Source organism: Nilaparvata lugens, chromosome 1 (genome assembly GCF_014356525.2).
Source record: "Nilaparvata lugens isolate BPH chromosome 1, ASM1435652v1, whole genome shotgun sequence".
Lineage (NCBI taxonomy): Eukaryota > Metazoa > Arthropoda > Insecta > Hemiptera > Delphacidae > Nilaparvata > Nilaparvata lugens.
The window spans coordinates 21,649,083-21,669,594 of record NC_052504.1 but is presented as its reverse complement, the minus strand read 5'-3'; the positions used below and the strand labels follow the sequence as shown (position 1 = coordinate 21,669,594).

Sequence of the window (20,512 nt, the reverse complement as noted above, 5' to 3'; positions counted from 1 at the left end):
ATTTATAATGCAATTATAAATATATAATGCAATTTTCATGAATACATCCTGTGGAAAATTCAATTTCAAAGATGAGATAATTATCTACATTTAGAATTAGTTCATAGATTTCAGTAACGGAGCACTGAAATTCAAACAAACTAACACCCGTTGCACAAAAGTCTGTTAACTTTTAATCTCGATTAAATGCCACGAGAACCAATCACAGAAGCATAATTTAAATAAATAACCTTCTCTGATTACTTCTGGTGGAATTTCATCATGATTAAATTTTAAAAGGCTTTTGTGCAACTGAAAATAAGAGTACTTAACCATAAGGTCGTCTGAGTTCCAAAATTTTCTGAAGGCAAACATACTACTGTACATTTCATGTACTTGATCATACAATCAACATTTATTATTGCAGTGAAAAGCAACTGCAATCCATTTCCCTAATTCGTTCTATCTCAAGAGTAATAGAATCGACATTGTTTCATGAAATTTCTCAACTCTGCACTAAAACCCTTGTTAATACAATTACAATATACTCAGACTGAAAGCATAATGGTTTAACCGGCAATGAAGTTGTGATAAATAAATAAATTTTTTATTGTAGTAGCAAGTGAGAACATCAAAATGCATTACAACGTCAAATGGTAACAACAAAAGCAAACACATAACAGATAAATAGAACAATTAGGTACTATACTATAACTCACAATTGTACATAGATAAATCACATTATAACTAATTCTACGCCCAGAATTCTCTGATCTCAATGTAATAATCATCTAATAAGGCTATCAATAAACTTCAAGATTTATTTGGAAAAATCATTGATTGTATAAATACAATTCTTTGACAAAATTACCTTTAATTTATTTTTAAATTTTGTAATATCCAGGTTTCTGATAGGAGGAGGTAGAAAATTGAATAATTTTATCGATACAGTATTGGCAGAAGGTATCTCCATTCCCCTGTTCAAGTTTGAATCAAAGAGAAGGGATGTAAGATTATTTATCCTATAGCTTGAATGAAACAGTTTCACGGACTAATGAAATTAGTTTTTAATAAAAAATAGATCAGCTAATTAAAAATTGACACATAGCCAAAGGGGGGGTGGTCAATTCACTTACATGTAATGTTTTTAGAGAATTAAATAATTGTATAAAGCTCATACTCAAGTGGATGTATTGCAGTATTGTAATCTTCTTTCATTGATTTAAGAACAAGTTGGATTTTGTACATATCTGCTTGGCCCTTCCTCAATGCAGTAGAATATACGGAGCAACAAAGTAAGTTAAATCCATCTAAATGAGGACAAGGATGAAAAGTTGTAATACTTGTAATTGTATACTGTAGTAAAGTTATTGGAGTGGTGGAATGATTAATACTGCAATACGGATCTACGTATGATAGATAAATTTAATGATAATATACTCTGTGGAGACACACTAGCTATCATTCGCAAAGTTAGTTCCAAACATGAGAATCTGCAGCGATACTTGTACTAGTTGGCCTTTGCCGGAACCAAACTTGCAGCTAACGATTAGGGAAAATGCAAAGTCATCCTTCTCCCATAATAATTAAGTGCTTTCTGTTTACCGAACACATGAAATGTGTTTGCCAACACCGACACACTGCTGACACGAGCAAACTTCAATCTAGTCAACTGACATTTTTTCCCGTCTCTTTCAACAGTCAAAAACGTGCAGCTAAACATTGACCGTTGAATGCATGTTGGCTCTCAAAAATAAATTTACAAACTCAACACAAACACAAAGATCAGCGTATGAAAACATGATGCGTGACTTGCATCTCCATTCAATAGCTCGTCATCATCATTTCATTAGGCTGAGAAAAATAGAGGGTGCTCTACTGGGAATATTGATGGAATACTCAGAAATAAACTGTTCCCTTCAATATTTTAATTATTAAATCAACACCAATTATATGTATTTTATTTTTATAAATTTTTCATGATAAAACAGAGGTGATTGCTTGGCGGGCCGGACAGTACAATATCCTAATCTCAATAGGAATTTTCTTTCTCACCTACTCTTTCTCAGACTTGAAATCCTGACATTTCCTTAGTCCTCATCACTAACAAACAATGATTGTTCTTCATGTACTGTGTAAAATTGCTTTAATCAATTTTACTCAATAATAGTGGAGAGGACCGACTTGATCATCTTCCAAATTGTACTTCACCGTATGTAAAGAATAAATTAAGCATACATTTATTATCTTAAAAGAGTAAAATTCATCAGCTAGTGGTGGTTCTATTAACTCAGTTGAGAGTTGCTTAAATTTTGGTCAAGTCGGCGACGTAGTTTTGAATATATAAATCTGAGCCCTTGAACGAGTACTAAATATTTTGTATACTTATGATACATTATAGTACTTTCAAGCAAAAAAACTGATGAATTTTAGTGGTAGTTCTAATAACTCAGTTGAGAGTTGCTTAAATTTTGGTCAAGTCGGCGACGTAGTTTTGAATATATAAATCTGAGCCCTTGAACGAGTACTTGATATATTGTATACTTATGATACATTATTGTACTATTAATACTTTCAAGCGAAAAAGCTGGTGAATTTTAGTGGTAGTTCTAATAGCTCAGTTGAGAGTAGCTTAAATTTTGGTCAAGTCGGCGACGTAGTTTTGAATATATAAATCTGAGCCCTTGAACGAGTACTAAATATTTTGTATACTTATGATACATTATTGTACTATTAATACTTTCAAGCGAAAAAGCTGGTGGATTCTAGTAGTAGTTCTAATAACTCAGTTGAGAGTTGCTTAAATTTTGGTCAAGTCGGTGACGTAGTTTTGAATATGAATATGAGCCCTTGAGCAAGTACTAAATATTTTGTATACTTATGATACATTATTGTACTATTAATACTTTCAAGCGAAAAGCCGGTGAATTCTAGTGGTAGTTCTAATAACTCAGTTGAGAGTTGCTTAAATTTTGGTCAAGTCGGTGACGTAGTTTTGAATATATAAATATGAGCCCTTGAGCAAGTACTAAATATGTTGTATACTTATGTTACATACTTGTACTATACTTTGAAGCAATTAAACCAGACGTCAAAGCGAAGGAGAGTTGAAAAGCCGAAAACCACATGCAGCAGCAAAGTAAAGTGGCTGTGTGAAAGGATGCTGCAATAATGCAGCAATGTTATAAAGCTGTCATGATTCGATGGCAATCTTCTCACAAGTTCAAAGTACAGTACCAAGACGCTGCAAAGTTTCGGTGAAATTTGACAGAGAAGCGCTCACCGAAATGGCTGTTAGCGAAAGCGAAGGCGTATTTACAAACCAAGTCAAACGGTAAATCCTCTTAAGAACTTCCAGCCTATAAAGCCAGGATCAATAATGCCAAGAGCGAGAGAGCGAGTCAACCATCACGTTCTTCTATATGCAGTTTGCTCCCTGTAATGCAGCTTTAAAAAACCACTCTAATACTACTTTAATACTCTTAGCTGTCTACAAGTTGATCACTGACAGCCACTTTCCTACACGACCGATCAAAGTTCACTGCAAACTACACCACTACACCAACTCTACTTCAACCAGGTTTAGAAGGTCGTTAGCTTTGAAATCCATACCAGTCAATTGTAATAACCACAGACTAGTAATAACGTACGTTTTCCCGTGCAATAAGCCGCATATAGGATAGTGCACGGAACTAATAAATTATGCAACAGTACAAGTGACCAGTGACCCAATATGGCAAATTACAGCTAGATAGTATTAGGATGAATTTGATGGTGGAATTGTTCGAGTTCAAAATAGTTCAACAGAAAACGTAATTCAAATTAGTTTTTTTGTAGTATTTTTACGTACTGGACGTATAAAGTTTAAAGTGATATTCACTTGCAATACAAAGCAAATAGATTGATGGAAGATGAATTGGCACTATTGAATTCAATCATAATAGAATAATCAGATATCATGCCTTAGTGATGTACAACATGTAATACAATCAGAAGCAGGATATCTATGCACTACCAGCAGTTGAACAACAGGATATTTGATCAGCATGATATATCAATGGTCATAATTCAAGACAGGAGGAAAACAATGTCTATATATCCTAAGACCCCAATCAGGATTGAATCAGACTATTAGACTATACTATCCTATCGGACTATCAGGTGAAATGAATAATTATTCAATTAAAATTTGAGATAATGGTTTCGTATAAGCTTACATCTCTGACTGAAAACATAAATTGATTTGAATTGTGATGTTCAACCAAATAAATTTCGATTCTAACGACATTTATAAAAAAATGAATTAATGAGGACGTAGAGAATTTATTAGTCTTGCATCAGTTAATGTAATTAGGACTTGAATTTTGTTGTTATATATACATTCTCTGTTTCAACTGGATTATTTACATGCGATTACGACATGCTTCAGCTGAAAGATTTACGACTCAAGTTATTCATTTTATTCATATTTATTACTTATAAAGTTGTATTTTGGATTCCACTTTATTTTTGATAATTCGAGCCTGAGTTTTAATATAGAATCGATATTCAAGTTGTTGATTAGTAGGTTGTGATGGAACGCGTCAGTTCATAGTATTAGAACTGTAGCAATCTATTAAAATTCTCAAAATATAACTTTCAAGAAAATAAAATTGCATTCACTCGTGCCTTTCTGAAATTGTGAGCTTCAATACATTGATTTCGATTTAGAAGATAAAGAATTCAAAAATTCCGCAGTAAAGAATTTCGAAAAATGCATCATATATCCTGCTTAAATTGAATTCATTCAGGCTAACAAGTGTAGTGTGTAATTGAAAACTAGTTAAGTAGATGAAACTTATTTCCGGTTATCCTTCAAGTTCAGTTTTTCTCCATCACCAACACGAGAGCAAACAATCATTCTCATACTATTCGAAAATCATCAGCTACGCTATCCTGATTGCAAAACTTGTTAAGTTCAACAATAAATAACACGTATGCTCAACGGTTACTTACATAGCTCAATTTATTCTATTATTACCCCACAAATATGGCAGAAACAAGTTTAAATCAAGTCTACAACCATAATGAAGTTAGCACAGCACTAAACATGCATTTTACATCTTATTTGCATTTGAATACACGAGATACAGCTTTGCATGCATATGTTCGCCACTGACCTAGAACTGCAATTTATTGAAGTTTTCATCAACTCTCGCTTTATTAACAAGCGTCAGTGTAATTTTTGATGGACTGTTCGAGTCCGAATCGTGTGCTTTTTCAACAAACTAGTTAATTTAATCAACGAGTTTTTCGATGATAGATTAAACTGTACTAGAACTGCATTCTACCTTAACAAACCAACCAACGTTTAACACATCTAAACGCGCTCTGGAACAAGCTTTGTCATTGAATGCAATTGGAAGTATCTGATAAATAAATTCATCGATCAACGGAAGATTGATTTTTTAAAAGAAGAACGATTTATACAGTTCAGAGTTCAGCAGATTAAACTAACCGAGGAATTAGATAACTAATACGTAGATTTGAAAGATTAGATTGACGCTATACACAAAATAATCATATAGCTTCACTTAACTATTTTCAATTTCCTGACACATACAGCAGAGCCGACTTCGAACAAATATTAGAGGGTTCACAAGTATTCCACCTCTGTATTGATAACGCATTTATGTAGAGTGGAGAACTTTTTGGATCCTATCTGTTGCTGTAGTTTAGTATCCATTCCATTTCATTGGTTGTTCTAGCGTTCCCTATTACCATCCAAAGAGTTCATCAGAACTAAAGCTGGTCGAAAATTAATGAGAGGTTTTTCAATACCACTAACCAACCACGACATGCTAAGCTTGTTCAATCATAATAATATGGTATCGAAAGAACTAAACCAAGCATAATATTTGTCTAGGCCTTATAGTTAGGCTGTATATTTTGAGTCAAGTAGAAAATGATTCGAAGAATTGAATAGGCTACTTAAAACTTTTGGGGAAGGTCAGAGGTCAAATGTATGATCTCTTCCACAATTATGTTGGGAGGACTCAAAACTAGAGAGTACAGAATGTAATTCTATACATTCATTACATTCTATCAGAGACAATTGAACAGTATCTTTACTCTATGATTCTATACTGAGGTCTACGTTATAATGGCAGTAGAGAAAGATAGAAAAACGTTGCCGAACCTCTGTCTTGTCAATGCCTTCTATAGACGGTGACTAATACAGGTTTATTAATGTTATTATTAATTGTTCATTCTCGTTTAAAATAATCAATTATATTTTTTCAATTTCAATTTATTTATTATTAAAAACACACAAAACAAGACAAAACAAAATTACAAAGAATTATGAAACAAATAAAACACAATAAAATGTTACAAATATAAAAAACCATGGGCTTTGTGGTTGGGTGTGTTGGAGAAGAGAAAAAAGAGAGGAAGATACCTAGCCAACTATGGTTTCCCATGTAATAGGCAAGCAAAAAATTAAAAAAAAATTTATTAAGCAAGAAATTATATTTTTCAATAGTTTCATCATAAATTTTCATAATTAATATGAAATATTTTGTTAATAATTATTAATTCTATAATGTTAAAAGCCGATCTGGCAACAGAGCAAAGCGAGAAAGAGTTAGCGCTATCCGCTTTGCTAAATGACAGACAAGGATAGCAATACCATTGCGAATCAAACACTGCTATTATAACATGGACCTCACTACATACTCTGAGGCTGTAACATCAGTTATTCCACGCATCAGAATCAGAATTTGGAGAAAATAGCTTATGTTCTAAATGGATTCGTTAACTAATCAACTTGTTGTTCATTGAATAGTTAATGGTTGATTGAAAACAGCTTCGTTTTGTCAACGAGTCATGCATGTCTTTGAGTGGCCTGATGCCTGGTCAGTGAATCGTAAACGACGTGGCTCGTAAAGCGCACTCTTCTCGAGTCGATGTTCTCCATCTTGCAACCGGATGTTATTATGGCAGATCTAAATAAGTCGAGGCTTTGAATTGCGCCAGCGCCACTGAATAGCTTCATTTTATCAGCAGTAAAGCGTTTGCAGTCAATTTCAGCGTGAGATATTTTGTCGGTGAATAGCAGTTGAGAGAGATAGCCAACTACATGAGTGTTATCTCCGCCATGCATTTTATCGACATGTGTATAGACTACTCTGTCTGAGTACGGTAGCCTACTGTATGTAGGTAGGACTCCATATAGCCTGGTCTGATCTGTGAGATGTATATAGGGAAGGTCAACAGAAATGCATTTCAACCTACTTTTACCAGTTATTGTATCTTTATAAGATACAAAAATAAAATTGAACATCGAATTGTTGTAGGCTTACTGAAGACCGATTCCCATCTCGCAAACTCAAAATTATTTGATTATTATTAATGTATTAATTTCTAATATATTCATTTCCAACGCAATTTCATTCTAAGCAATCTGGATAAGTAGAATAAAGGAATTATTAAAAAATTTGTTCAGGCAAGTTCGAATTGTTGTAGGCTTACTGAAGACCGATTCACATCTAGCAAACTCAAAATTACTTGATTATTATTGTATTAATTTCTAATATATTAATTTCCAACGCAATTTCATTAAGCAATCTGGATAAGTAGAATAAAGGAATTATTAAAAAATTTGTTCAGGCAAGTTCGAATTGTAAAATTTGTATGTTAGCACAAAATAAGACTTTGCTGGTAATCCTATTCTTGTACTACAGAAACATATCATTGATAATAATTACTTTCATCAAAATCATCAAAATTCAACTCTCTCCTTTAAAAAGAACGACTGGACATTAATTACGACTGTCCACTGCCGAAAATTGGAAGAAATAATTCCATCAAATTTTACGAATATAAAGTTTGAGTCCTTCAGTTTGTTCGCTAAGTAATGGATTTTTTCAAATGAACAATATTATAACTAATGAATTACATGAATCTTTCAAGAACTGTAAATTTGTAGACCAGATTTTAAGATGTACATTATAGACAATAGACAATTAATTCAATAGTATTGCATTAGCACTGGAACAATTTGCTGTGGGTAGTGATTTGATGGTCCGCTTATAACGGTAGAATTAGCAGGTTGTTATGCGGGACTGCTGTTATGGATACTATATAGAATATTACAGTAAATATTGTCTTGAATCCTGCATGGATATATATAGGACACTCTTGAGTCCCGCAAGGATTCTTGGAAGTCATGGGATCCATGGAAGTCAAGGATTCATGGAAGTCTTGAGTCCTGCATGGATTTATATAGGGCACTCCTGGGTATGAACTTCACATTATTTTCAACAAATAACTTTGCTGGCTAAAATGGAAAATCAAAAATTCCGATTACATGTGAATAAACATGCAATAATTTTGAATTTCGATGGGTATTGATCCTCTGTAAAACGTTTGAGGTTTATTTTTATTAGAATTGTAAATACTGTTATTCGGTGGTGGACAAAAAATATCATTACCATTACAAGGAAAAGAGTACCTAACCAAATATAATTGCTGGATCATTTCCTAACACTATTCAACAGTTTCAGCACTAATTTCTGAAGTTCGTTGAAATTTGATTCTACCTCAATATTAATTAATTATTCTAGGTAGTATATTTTCGTTTCATTGACCAGACGTGTCAATGAAATGACACTTGAGCGCGATAAATAAGTGCTTGTTACAGCAAATTTTACAATGCTTTAGTCATGCTGCGTAGGAAATTAATTTTTGATACTGAGACTTTGAGATGAGGAAAAATTGTAGCATGTGTAGCATGGAACCATACTTCAGTATAAAAGAGTAGCCTATTTAAAAGTTTGAAGATTCACCTATAAGCCACGAAGGCATATCTCTGTGGAGCAAACCATCAAACCAACCCATCAACAGAAATATTCCATAATATGATAATATCAATATTTTTGGCCTCCAGTCCAGCTTAAATCTGGTCCAAGAACGGTCCCAGAGCCGAAAATATGACATTTATGGGTTACTTGTGTACTAGTCTCATAATTTGGTCCAAATATGAAAGATTCTCCTTCAGTCTGCCTGATGAATTTGGCACATTTGGAGTAGCCTGTTATTGCAATAAAAAATTGCAATAACATGCAATTTATACATGTATTGGCAATAAACAGAAATGATTACTAATTCATCCACCATTCCACTCATCACAATATGTTCAATTTCTCATTCAATTATTATTATTAATATAATTTATTATTATTATTATTATTATTACTATTATTATTCAATTATTTCATAATTAAGATTGTTTGATGGAAAAAATCAATCATACGACTGACTCGACGGAAGTTGTGATCCGTCATCAATCTCACTGTTCAAATAGGTTCACTTTGTGACCGTTATCACGTTGGTCGTTCATTAGAGACTGGCTCAAAAGTCAGATTGCAGAGACGAAAACACCGTACGTAACAACAGCGTAGATGCTTGATGATAAGGAGGTTACAGGTTACATGGATGGGGCATGGGGCACGCACATCAAGTCATGTTGAAGACATAATGTAACACAAACAACTCATTCTGGTGTGTGTAGCCTGTCACGTGAGCCCCCAAACGGTATGCTTCGAAAAGTGTCGGGTGGGTGGTTGTGCGTGTGCGTGGGAGGGAACGTGACCCCCTCCCCCCCGACCGTCCTGCAGCGAACATCTGCTCTGAAACCAAGCAGTAACCAGCGCTGCTACAATAGTGGCCGTAAATTACCACCCTGCCGCCTTTACATGATAAGACGCATCTCTTCACTGAACACGATTTTTCACCTCCCCCCCCTCCGACCAACATACACTGTCACACTCATTTTCTTGGGCGCAAATTTTCGAACTTCTCTAGTCGCTTCACGATAACATGATTTATGCTCTTTAATCACAGGTTACGTGGAGAACTAGTTAGTGAACTTGGCAATGTGTCAATTCCCTCTTCCCTCCAAACCTACTTAAGTAATTTGTATGACATTTTCTACCCAACTCTTGATCATGTTTTGCATAATACGCTTGCAATGCTCCAAACTTCTGATTTCCTTGAAAGCTCCTCATCTTTTCTCCATTGTCTTCTCCACAAATTTGGTGATCATGAAATACTAAAATTGACATAGATGGATAACTGTTCTAGGATTCAATATTTAAATTTATAACTATTTTTGGTTATAATTGCTCCCTAGTAGTTCCTTCCCCTTGAAATCCATAGCTATAGAGAGAAAATAGAATTTGTTGGAAATGTTTAAAATTAACTTGTTCAGTTGTGTGATCTTGTTTTTGCTTATAATTGTAAGTACAGTATTGTGAATTGGATTGAATGAAATTTGCTGACCTGTCAAACTCGGCGTTGTCCTCGTCGCAGCGCTGATCCTTGCGCTCCTTCCAGGTTTTGCCGTGTCGGCAGGTGGTGACGAGGACGACATCGCGGTCGTTGTGTAGGTGGTAGAGGGCGTTGCGCGTCTCCGAGCCGATGCCGTACAGGTAGCGTTTGCCCTTGAACGCCAGCAGGTAGCGCTTTGTCACCGGGAAGTTGTTCGATGTCACAAAGCCAGCGTCGCCGCCACGCTCCGGGTGGCTCTGCAACATTCATTAACATTCAATCATCACATCTGTTCTATGTACACAAATTTATTTATCTACGACCATGTTATAATATAAACATAACAGCATCACAATCGACCCCATAACAGGGGTCTTTTAGCAATGGAGTTTCAAAACTATACTATAATGATGACTTAATGGAACGACTTGAACATTATTGCCATTCTGAATTTGGTTCAATACGATATGGCTAGCTATGGCTAGCTAGAATATTTGTATTCGTTAATAATTTGCTCATCAAGCACTTTGTAAACTCTTTAACTCATTATTCGATGCTGGTGGCATCAAAATTAAAACACGGTTTCTGATCCAGGCAGCAGGTTTCAGTTTATCAAGTTTCCACAAAATCAAGTTTCCAGTTTGACAAGTTTTCAATTCGTCAAGATCTCAGTTTATCAAGTTTTCATTATGTCAAGTTTTCAATTCGTCAGATTTTTATTTATTTACAACAATATGGGAGCATTCGGGATAATCCCAAAAATTTTTAGTCCATCAAGTTATTAGTTTGACAAGTTCTCAGTTTATCAAGTTTTCAGTTTGTCGAGTTCTCATTTCATCAAGTTTTCAGAACGTCATGTTTTCAGTTTGCCAAGTTTTCAATTCGTCTTGTTTTCAGTTTGTCTTGATTTCAGTATTATAAGTCCACTCTCTCTGAGTAACTTTTTACCAATATTGTTATTTCAATCTTTTTACCATAAATAGACTAGTTGGTTGATATCTAACCATACAACAAGTCAGCAATGTGATACTTTGCTTGAATGGTCGATAAAATAGTGTATACAACAGTTTTATAAGGTTTTCAAAGAACTCGAGCGTTGAAGACCCTTATTATTAATCTGTTGTATAAACTATTTTGTTGAATAGTCTGAAAAGAATAAATGATAACCGGACAGTTGCGACTAGGGCATTTAAGACCTACTGAAGAAAGGGAATTCCTCAGATGTGCCATATCTGAAACGCCAGGGTCCATATGCCACAGTACCACATGCCATGGTCATTCTGCTTCTACAGAAGAGGGTACTACGTGTTATTACATAAATAGTAAGCATGATGCTCATTGCCAGCCCATCTTCCGCAGATTGGGCATTCACAGTCTGTGGTCATTACATTTTGGCTTCTCTGCTACATTTAAAGAACAACGTATGAACACCGCAGAGGAAAGAGTAAGTACGCCACTACAACACTTAAAGGAGGTCAAACTTGGATGTGCCACGCTGTCGTCTGACAAGAGTGAGGGACTGTTTCCCGAATCTGTCATTGAAAATGTTCAATTATTTGCCAGAGTTATTGAAAGAGAGAGAGAGAGCCCAGAGAGTGCTTTCATGACGTCTTTGTCAAGGAGGCAGAAGTCTTTAAGAAATAGACGATTTCTTTAACGAGTATACACATGATCTTTAATATTGCCATCATATGATCATGTTAGTGTGTTGTGTGGTCTATTGACCATTGTTATAAATAAACAGCTTTCATATAGCTCCTGCTAAAATTATTGTTCATGTTAACATAAAAATGACGCGGATAGCCCAGGAATGTTCTGGCCAACGATATAGAAATTGGAAATGTGCAAGTGAATGAAATAAGATCAACATAATCTAAAAGGATCTGTTTAATTAGGGTTTAAACGGAAAGGTTGTGCTTTAGATTTTAAAAGGCAATATGTAAATATTATTTGAAATGTTTTGATAATTTTAGATTTTGAATGAAAAAGACTAAGAAATTGTCAAAAAAACCACTGATTTATTGATAATTAGAAAGACCGGTTTCGGTTATTACACCATTGTCAATCTCTGATAAACTCTGTGTAATAATGGTGTAATAACCGAAACCGGTCTTTCTAATTATCAATAAATCAGTGGTTTTTTGACAATTTCTTAGTCTTTTTCATTCAATATGAATAATTACCACAATATCAACTTCTCAACTACACAAAAAGATTTTAGATTTCTTTTATTTTTTTCTATTGGTCAATACTATAGCCATCTAGTCTAAAGACTAATGAGCTAATTTTTTCTATCCTAAAATACTACTTGAAAAATTGAACAATGAATTTCGCATTAGGAAATCTTACTGCTACTGTTTAATTAATCTGTACAATGGTTGATTATTGACAGCACTATAGAAGCTGGATTCAATCAATCACTGCTCTGCTCTTTCACTGGACACTACTTGAACAAGCACTACACTAGTTCAAACGGTTTCCTCCTTTTGAGCCTCCGTACCAATCCTCCATTGTCTAGCAGCTGGATCGCCTCGACGTTGTCATGTTGGTGCAGTCGCCCCTCGTGCCTCTCCGCATGCATCTCGATCTCGGTGGACACCAGGTCGACGTGCAGGTCTCTATGAAGATCGCTGTTCCTGACATACCAAGGAGCTATACCAATATCCACAATGTTCCTTAGCAGTTTGTTTTGAAAACGTTGTATGACATTGATATTGCTGTCTTTGGTACACCCCTGAAGTTGTATACCAAACGTCCATACTGGCTTTAATATCCTTTTGTACAGAAGTACTTTGTTTCGGATTGAAAGGATAGAATTTCTTCCTATCAGTCAATACAGCTTCTTATATTTGATTCCAAGCTCTTCTCTATTCTTCTTCTTAACCTGGGCCTTCCAGCGAAGCTTAGAATTTCTCAGCGATAGAATTTCTTCCTATCAGTCAATACAGCTTCTTATATTTGATTCCAAGCTCTTCTCTATTCTTCTTCTTAACCTGGGCCTTCCAGCGAAGCTTTGCGTCCAAGGTCATACCTAGATACTTGGCATCATTAGCATATGTTACAACTTGGTTATTGATAGTTATTGGTATGGGCAGATCCTTCTTATTGGTGAAATTGATGTGAATAAATTTAATGCTAATAATTTTAGATATAAACACGAATAATGAAAAGTTGAAATACTTGCACATTTGAAATATGACACATATGAGTGACATCATGGAATAAACAATCTATAGCATGATTGTATAGCTATTCTCTGGTGACACCCTCGAGAACGGAGGGCGGCATTTTCGAAAAGCTCCGAGGTTTCTAGTTTAAAGGTCATTAATAAACAATAACCAGACCTTCCGAAATTCTCCTAACCTCCTGTCAGTGTTTGAGATTTATCAATAGACTCAATACTTTATTTTATAATCACATGAGACCTAAGATAGAGAGTTGTAATGTTATTATGTATTCAAATTCTCTTTCCTAGAACGGAATTTCTGTTATCTTCAAGCAGAAAATAAATCTATATTCATCACAAAAATTTTCAGTCTCGTAAAAATGAACAGAATTAGTCTATTCTCCATCCAGAAAATACTATAAACATTCCATATAGAATATTATCTTTAGCTAACTAATTTTAAAGCTATTTGTTTTAATTTTTACTGTGCAGTTTGATGGAGTTGGGTCTCTGAGAATGAATGCTGATCCATTGAATTATCCAACTGTTGAAACTCAACTTCCGCTGGGGTGAGTGGACTTGAATACAGTGGACTTCAATGCGAGCCCATTAAGAGTGGACTTTCTTACGAAGCAAAATTCAACCGTGAACTTTCCGAGAAACTGTTACTATATTCAACTGCACTAGAATAGCCCGATGGAAATTTTGGAACAGATAAGTACCTTCTCAAACCTGTTACTTTTTAACTGAAACGCCTGATTTTAACGACTGAATTGAAATTTTTTCCATGAGATTCATATTTTCTATTGTTCTTCAAAGTATAAGAAGAGGTTCAGAATATTATAGAAAATAAAATTGTGAGGTTCAGAATATTATAGAAAATAAAATTGTGGATAGAAAATAACATATAACACAGATGCAATATTAGACAAATATGAGTAGCAGATCGCAGAAAGTCCACGGTCAAATATAAGTCCACGACACCATGGCCGAGATGAATTTTGAATAATACATTTAAATGGAGACAACCGAAAGATATTGTTGATGGGAAACTATTCAAATAAACAGGAAATGGTCAAAAAAAATAAAAAAGTACAGGTAGGGTCTAGAAATTTTGTCTCAAAAGGGCTTCAAAATGTCGCCAAAAATACGTCTAAAATCAGCGGTTTTTCTAACTCCTTCAATATCTAATTAACAGAAAATGCTCAAAATCGACAATTTTCCAGCGTTTATCTACGTTTTCTGATAATTTTCGAGAACTACCTTAATCGACAGAGAACGTTCAAAATTGATACAAAATTTCAGCTAGGGTCTTGAAATGTTATAAGGAGATGACTCCATTATTTTGACAAAGTTACTTCCGAAAGCGGCGTTTTTCTTTGTCAACCCAGCTACTTTTAGAATGGATCTATCAAATATTATATTATCATCACTAACATTTCAACAACTAAATAATTCAATAAATTAATATTCATGAAATATTTCATCGAAAACATTATAATTACCTATTTGATGTGATTCGAATTGTTTTATTTCTCAAGTAGGTACTGCATTGAAATGTACAATCATACATCATGATCATGCATACAATGAATCATGTAAAATTAATTATTATTTATAACAAATAGAATAATTTTGGGTAGTTTGAAAGAATCATATCTCACCAGAAACAAGTTCAATTCAATAGGATTTAATTAATTTGATACCAGTCCCTGTATTATTCTGAATTAGATAACTTATTCAAATCTCAGTATAAGACAAAATTTATTTTTAAATTGTCGGTAATTTAATAGTTGTCAAATAATATGGTTTTGAAAAATGTATTATTGATTAAATTAATGGATCGTCCCAAGTAGCCTATCTATATAATCCAGAACAATTGTCTGTAGGATAAATCAAATATTCCCTGATCTTAAAGGTAGATACTTCAAAAAGTAATTAAAAGCTTTCATGCAGTAGAGGCTGTTAAATATATTATTCTAGAAGTTCATAAGAGTCTTGAGAATAGATGCCTTGCTGGGCACACACTGTGTGACCTCAGCAAGGCATTTGACACCATGGACCATGCTACTCTATTGGCCAAGCTCGCTTCCTATGGAACTGGTGACAGTCCTGTTGTGTTTCTCCGCTCCTACCAAGGGACACGAAGACAGATGGTGTGAGGTCTCAAGTTTCATCAGTGAACAGTGGGGTTCTCCAGGGCTCTGTACTGGGGCCTCTCCTGTTTCTAATTATGATTAATGATGTTTAGCTTTTTAGAAACAGGACAGTGATATGCTATGCGGATTACACATCAATGCTGGATTTCAGCAGTGACATGTCTGTCTGACCTGGGCAGGATGATGTGCGCTTCTGAGAGGGCAGTTGCGGACTGGTTTCGGGCAAATCGATTCCTTCTCAGTAGCGAGAAGCCCAGAACATTTTGTTTGGCCTCAGGAACGGTGTGCTATACGATTCTACCTCAGTAAAGCTCCTTGTATTCACTCTGGAGAATCCCTTCTATTCTATGAGAGAGTTTTAAGATTGTGAGTAGATAGGTCTACTCCTTGCCTCAGTCTTACTGCTTCTTCTGATTGCTGTTTGATTTTATCATTGCATGCTTCTTATTTTTTCTTGTTTGTTTTGACATCAAGTTATTTTGCTTGTTGGACTGCCTTAGGGCAGTTTATTATTGTCCTTGACTTGTTCACTTGTGGACATGCCCATGTAGTAGGCCAATGTCCACGCCATGAACAGAAACACTTTATTATAATAATTATTATGCAATCAAACAGTAACTTACCTCTTATATGAAATTTTTCAATTTTAATTTCCGGAACTGCTTCATTGATACCAGTTGGAAAAATACTATGTAACAATACTAAGAAAAACCTATTTCAACTCTGTTTTAATACAAATCAGTAGCGAAGTATATAAATTATATGATACAAGTGTGCTTTTTACTTACCTTAAAAAATAAAGGGATCGATATATCGAATCCTGGGCGAAAACTCGACATTGACATGCTGGCTTTGGCTAGGATTGCTTCACCGGTATCAAATCCAAGATCATCTTCAACATAGTCCGGCCATGTTCCTGAATATAAATTAAACACTACATGATTGCGACCGTTGTTCCATAACTTCAGTCTGTGGAGGCGAGACTGTACATTTCTAACATAATCACTCGAATGACTATCCCTATCTAAAGTATCAATAGCAAGTACAAAAAGACAAGCTTGACTAGGATCGGAAGTATAATAACGCGATTCTAAAATTACATCTAAAACTTTTTGATATGCTGGGCTAGGAGTTAGTGGAGTTTCGCCGTTCATTTCATCATTCAAAGGATAAACATACACTTTGAAGTCACTGTGACACTTTCTGTAATCAAAGCAAGTCTCCATTCTACAATTTCTATAGGAATTATTAACTTTTTTATAAGTACTGCTACCTATCCTCCGGAATTGGAGGGATGATTCAATGTCTCTACTGTATAGATGATCACTCAAAACATCAACGTACGATGGTAACATTTTATGAGGAGAGGTTAGGTTTGACTCATTTTTCAATCTATAACCTCCAAAGTAGCAATACGCTAAAAATGCACAAGATAAAACTAATAAATAACGTTTTTTTGCTTGCATGATTTCAAACAACCTAATAATTTTTCAGGCTAGTCTTAAAAGACTAGTCAATTACATTTAATTGGAGCAATAATCAAGTTATTTACATTGTGGATTATTCGGAGAATGTTCTAACGAATGCATGGCATCATACTTTACTTAATCCTGATTAAATTCCATAATAATACAAAGCACTACCAGGCACTACCTAACCTCTCTTTCACTGTTTTCAAATAGTGTATAGATTTGGACGTTTGTGATGGCAAAACTATGTAAACTGAAGCACACACGTTTCATTTTTGATAGCAAGAGTTAGTATTCAAAGAAAACCCGTTTGAATTATGGCACAGGTTACGAGAAAACAATAAAAACACAAAATAGTAACGATCAACCGACCCGAATAACTTTCATAACATTTTTAATCGGACTGTCTTGACAAATTAGATGACAGTAACCAGCCATCTGCACCGCACAATGAATTGTGGACAGCAAACAGCTCTGTTCTGGTACTGAGTTTATTTTCATATCGCACAAAGTTTGTGATCGATTCACCAACTCAGCACTACCTAGCGGTTGAATTTGAAACCTTCCTAAATAGCAGATGTTTTCAAAGGCGCCAATGTATTTTAATTTCAAACGTCCGAAACTTGAAAGGTTCGAATTTATTCAATACAATTTTTTTAAATACAAGTACGGTAAACTGAAAATACCAACTACTGTGGTAGGTACTCCTTCACATATCCAGTATCTGATTCCTGATACAAGCTCTGCTTTCGTGGGGCTTACATTCATCCATTTATTTATTTTTCCTACAAAAACGTTGATGTATTAAATGTTAATATAAGTTATAGAAATGTAACCCACAGAAAGAACCCACAATTCTTCATCAATATGAATCACCCGCAAGGAACACGCAGAAGGAACATGGACTTGGCAATTCCCAGGATGACAACATCAGCTGCTCAGAGGTCGACACATATTTAGGACCAAAATTTTTCAATAAACTGGCAATTATAGCTATTAAAGAAACAGTTCCAATCAATTCACTCAAATCGAAAACAAAAAAACTGGCTCCTGTCCGTAGAATCAATCATGGAGAACAATATTAGTTCTATGAAAAATTTTTCCATACTGTTTCATTCTTATTTTCTTCATTTTAATGTTTTTTTCCCATGAGTATTATAAATGTTTTCATGTTAAATTTTTATACAATTTCCACATCTTAGGTTATCAATGTTCTTTTTCAAATTTGTATATATAAATGTAGTTTTCATAAACTTCTAATGACTCGCAGGATGTACCATAATATCTTTATTAGAGTTTTTTACTTTTGTCATAGTCTTAAACAATAGCAAAATTAGTGGCATCCCGACACATATTCATATATAGTGGTGGCCACATTTTCATAGATCAGCAAATAATCAACCAATTGCATTAATACTTTGTAAATAATTGTAGCTTATAATAAGCTTTTTGTAATCATGTCTATAATTTAATGTATTAAAGCTATGTAGTTATAAGTAGTATAAAAACCTATTTAAATGTTCTTATCTATTTTCATCTTGTTTTTGTATTAGTTAATGTATATTTTTAACTCATAAATGAATGGAATGTAAGACAGCAATAAAAAATGAAAGTCCTGTACAATGTAGCACTATTTCTATTACTGATCTCAAATCTCAGATTACGGTAATTAGTCATAAAAGTACGGTACGTACTTAAGGTAACGTACATAATTCCATATGATAATTAGTTTCTTCATAGTTGGTGTAATAATTGCTATCCCTGAGTGACATTATTATTGAATAATTATAATAAAAGTTACCGGTACTTACTACTTGATAGTTCAAAAATATTCTTGACACGTCTGTACCTACTTCTTCTGATCTTTATTCCTTTCGCGATTTCATCCATCCTGCCTCTGCCCAGAATGCCCAAATCCGTTATGTTAAATTAAGCACTCATTATCTTCAAACTTTTTTCATGCACCTGGATTGGCTTTATTGTTTCATGTTTTTACTGAAGACAATGTCAACAATAGCTCTATATGCTCGATGTGCGTGCTTAATGATATAGATGACATATATTATACTAAAACAGCTTTGCAATTGGTAGGTAAGGATCTTGACTATAATGGGAAGTGAGTTTGAAGTTGTAATTTGATCACTTTTATAGCTTTCATTTGTTCCACCTTCGGTCATTTTCAACATCAAGTGGTCACCAACTAAAGTAGAGAAAGCACGTCGTTACTCATCTATCTGTGTGATTGGATATAACGCCTTCCCCTGTGCAAATATTGTGTGACAGTTCATAAAATGTTTATGCAGTTGAGGGTGCATCAGTAAATAGGCCTACATCAACAATTATGTTTTACACAGATAAGATAGGCACAGTGTACACCTAAAACTGTAGAATTTATGCCATTCCTCTTTATTAAACACGAGCAAACCTGCGAGGATGGTCCTCGTCCACTGGCTTGTGAGAGGGTAATGAGTTGAGATGTTCAAATATTCGGGTGACATTCACTTCTTCATGGTTTCAATTGTTCAGGAATCGGCTATTTGGGAGGGTCTCATTTTGCCGTACGGTAATATCAGTTCATCAAGTTTTCAGAAAGTTTAGTGGATACAGTAAAATATATTTCGAATAATACCAGCATATTGCCATATAAAAGCAAAAGCCTGACCCCCTGACCTTCCTTACATTTGAAACATCTTTTAGGTTATGCCATGAGATTCGACAAACTGAACGGCGGTTCAACCTCCCACTTGTTTCGGTTTCTCACCAAATGATCAAAATAATAGGCACGTGATGAACTGATATCGTGAGGAATTGAGGCACTCCTAAATATTCACGCCCTGGGCAGAATCGAGACCTCGACTAGGTGTAGCTCAAAGGTGCTATATTATTATCTATTAGTATCTATAACTATATATTTATGCATCTTAAATATAGTTACTGTAGTGTAGCCAAGCAGGGTGAAGTTGAGAGCCTCAGACCATGACGGCAGGAAAATAATGTACCCTGATCCCTTCTAATCTTAAATGCAAGATTGATATTTTGCTGAGATGAAGTTTCAAATATACAGGCTCTTCTGTTACAGAGTATTTGTATTCAGCTTTAAATATTGAACAAGTCAGCGCCGCTGACCTTATTTATTAAAATTTGCTGTCTCTTTATTCCGAGCAGTTCTGTCGAAAACCCACCAGATGGCCCTAACCCTTATCATTATTTTTTCAAAATGCACTAACAAAATCGTCAACCAATGTTTTGGTACAAACTGCATGTATAACGGAAATAGTATCCTGTTTTTAGAAAACCCTTTTCTATCTTTTTAAATTATAAAAACATTAAAAATTTGATTTTAAATTGGTTTATATTCTGTAAATGGCCATTGCTTTTTAAAAAGAAGTAAAAGGAGGTTTCTAAAAAATGATACTATTTCAATTTTA

The 20,512-nt window shown here is 34.5% G+C and overlaps 1 protein-coding gene across 1 annotated transcript in view; it reads right to left on the bottom strand.

Annotated features, from left to right (window-relative positions):
* The window catches only part of LOC111055975 (exostosin-1), a 163,663-nt gene extending 146,089 nt beyond the window's left edge, over positions 1 to 17,574 (bottom strand). The window contains exons 1-2 of the mRNA XM_039422055.1: positions 16,404 to 17,574; positions 10,303 to 10,547 (exon numbers count right to left, since the gene is read on the bottom strand). The gene's annotated coding sequence lies outside the window, so the exon portion shown is untranslated. The remainder of the gene's footprint in view (positions 1 to 10,302; positions 10,548 to 16,403) is intronic.
* Between the last annotated feature and the right edge of the window lie 2,938 nt (positions 17,575 to 20,512).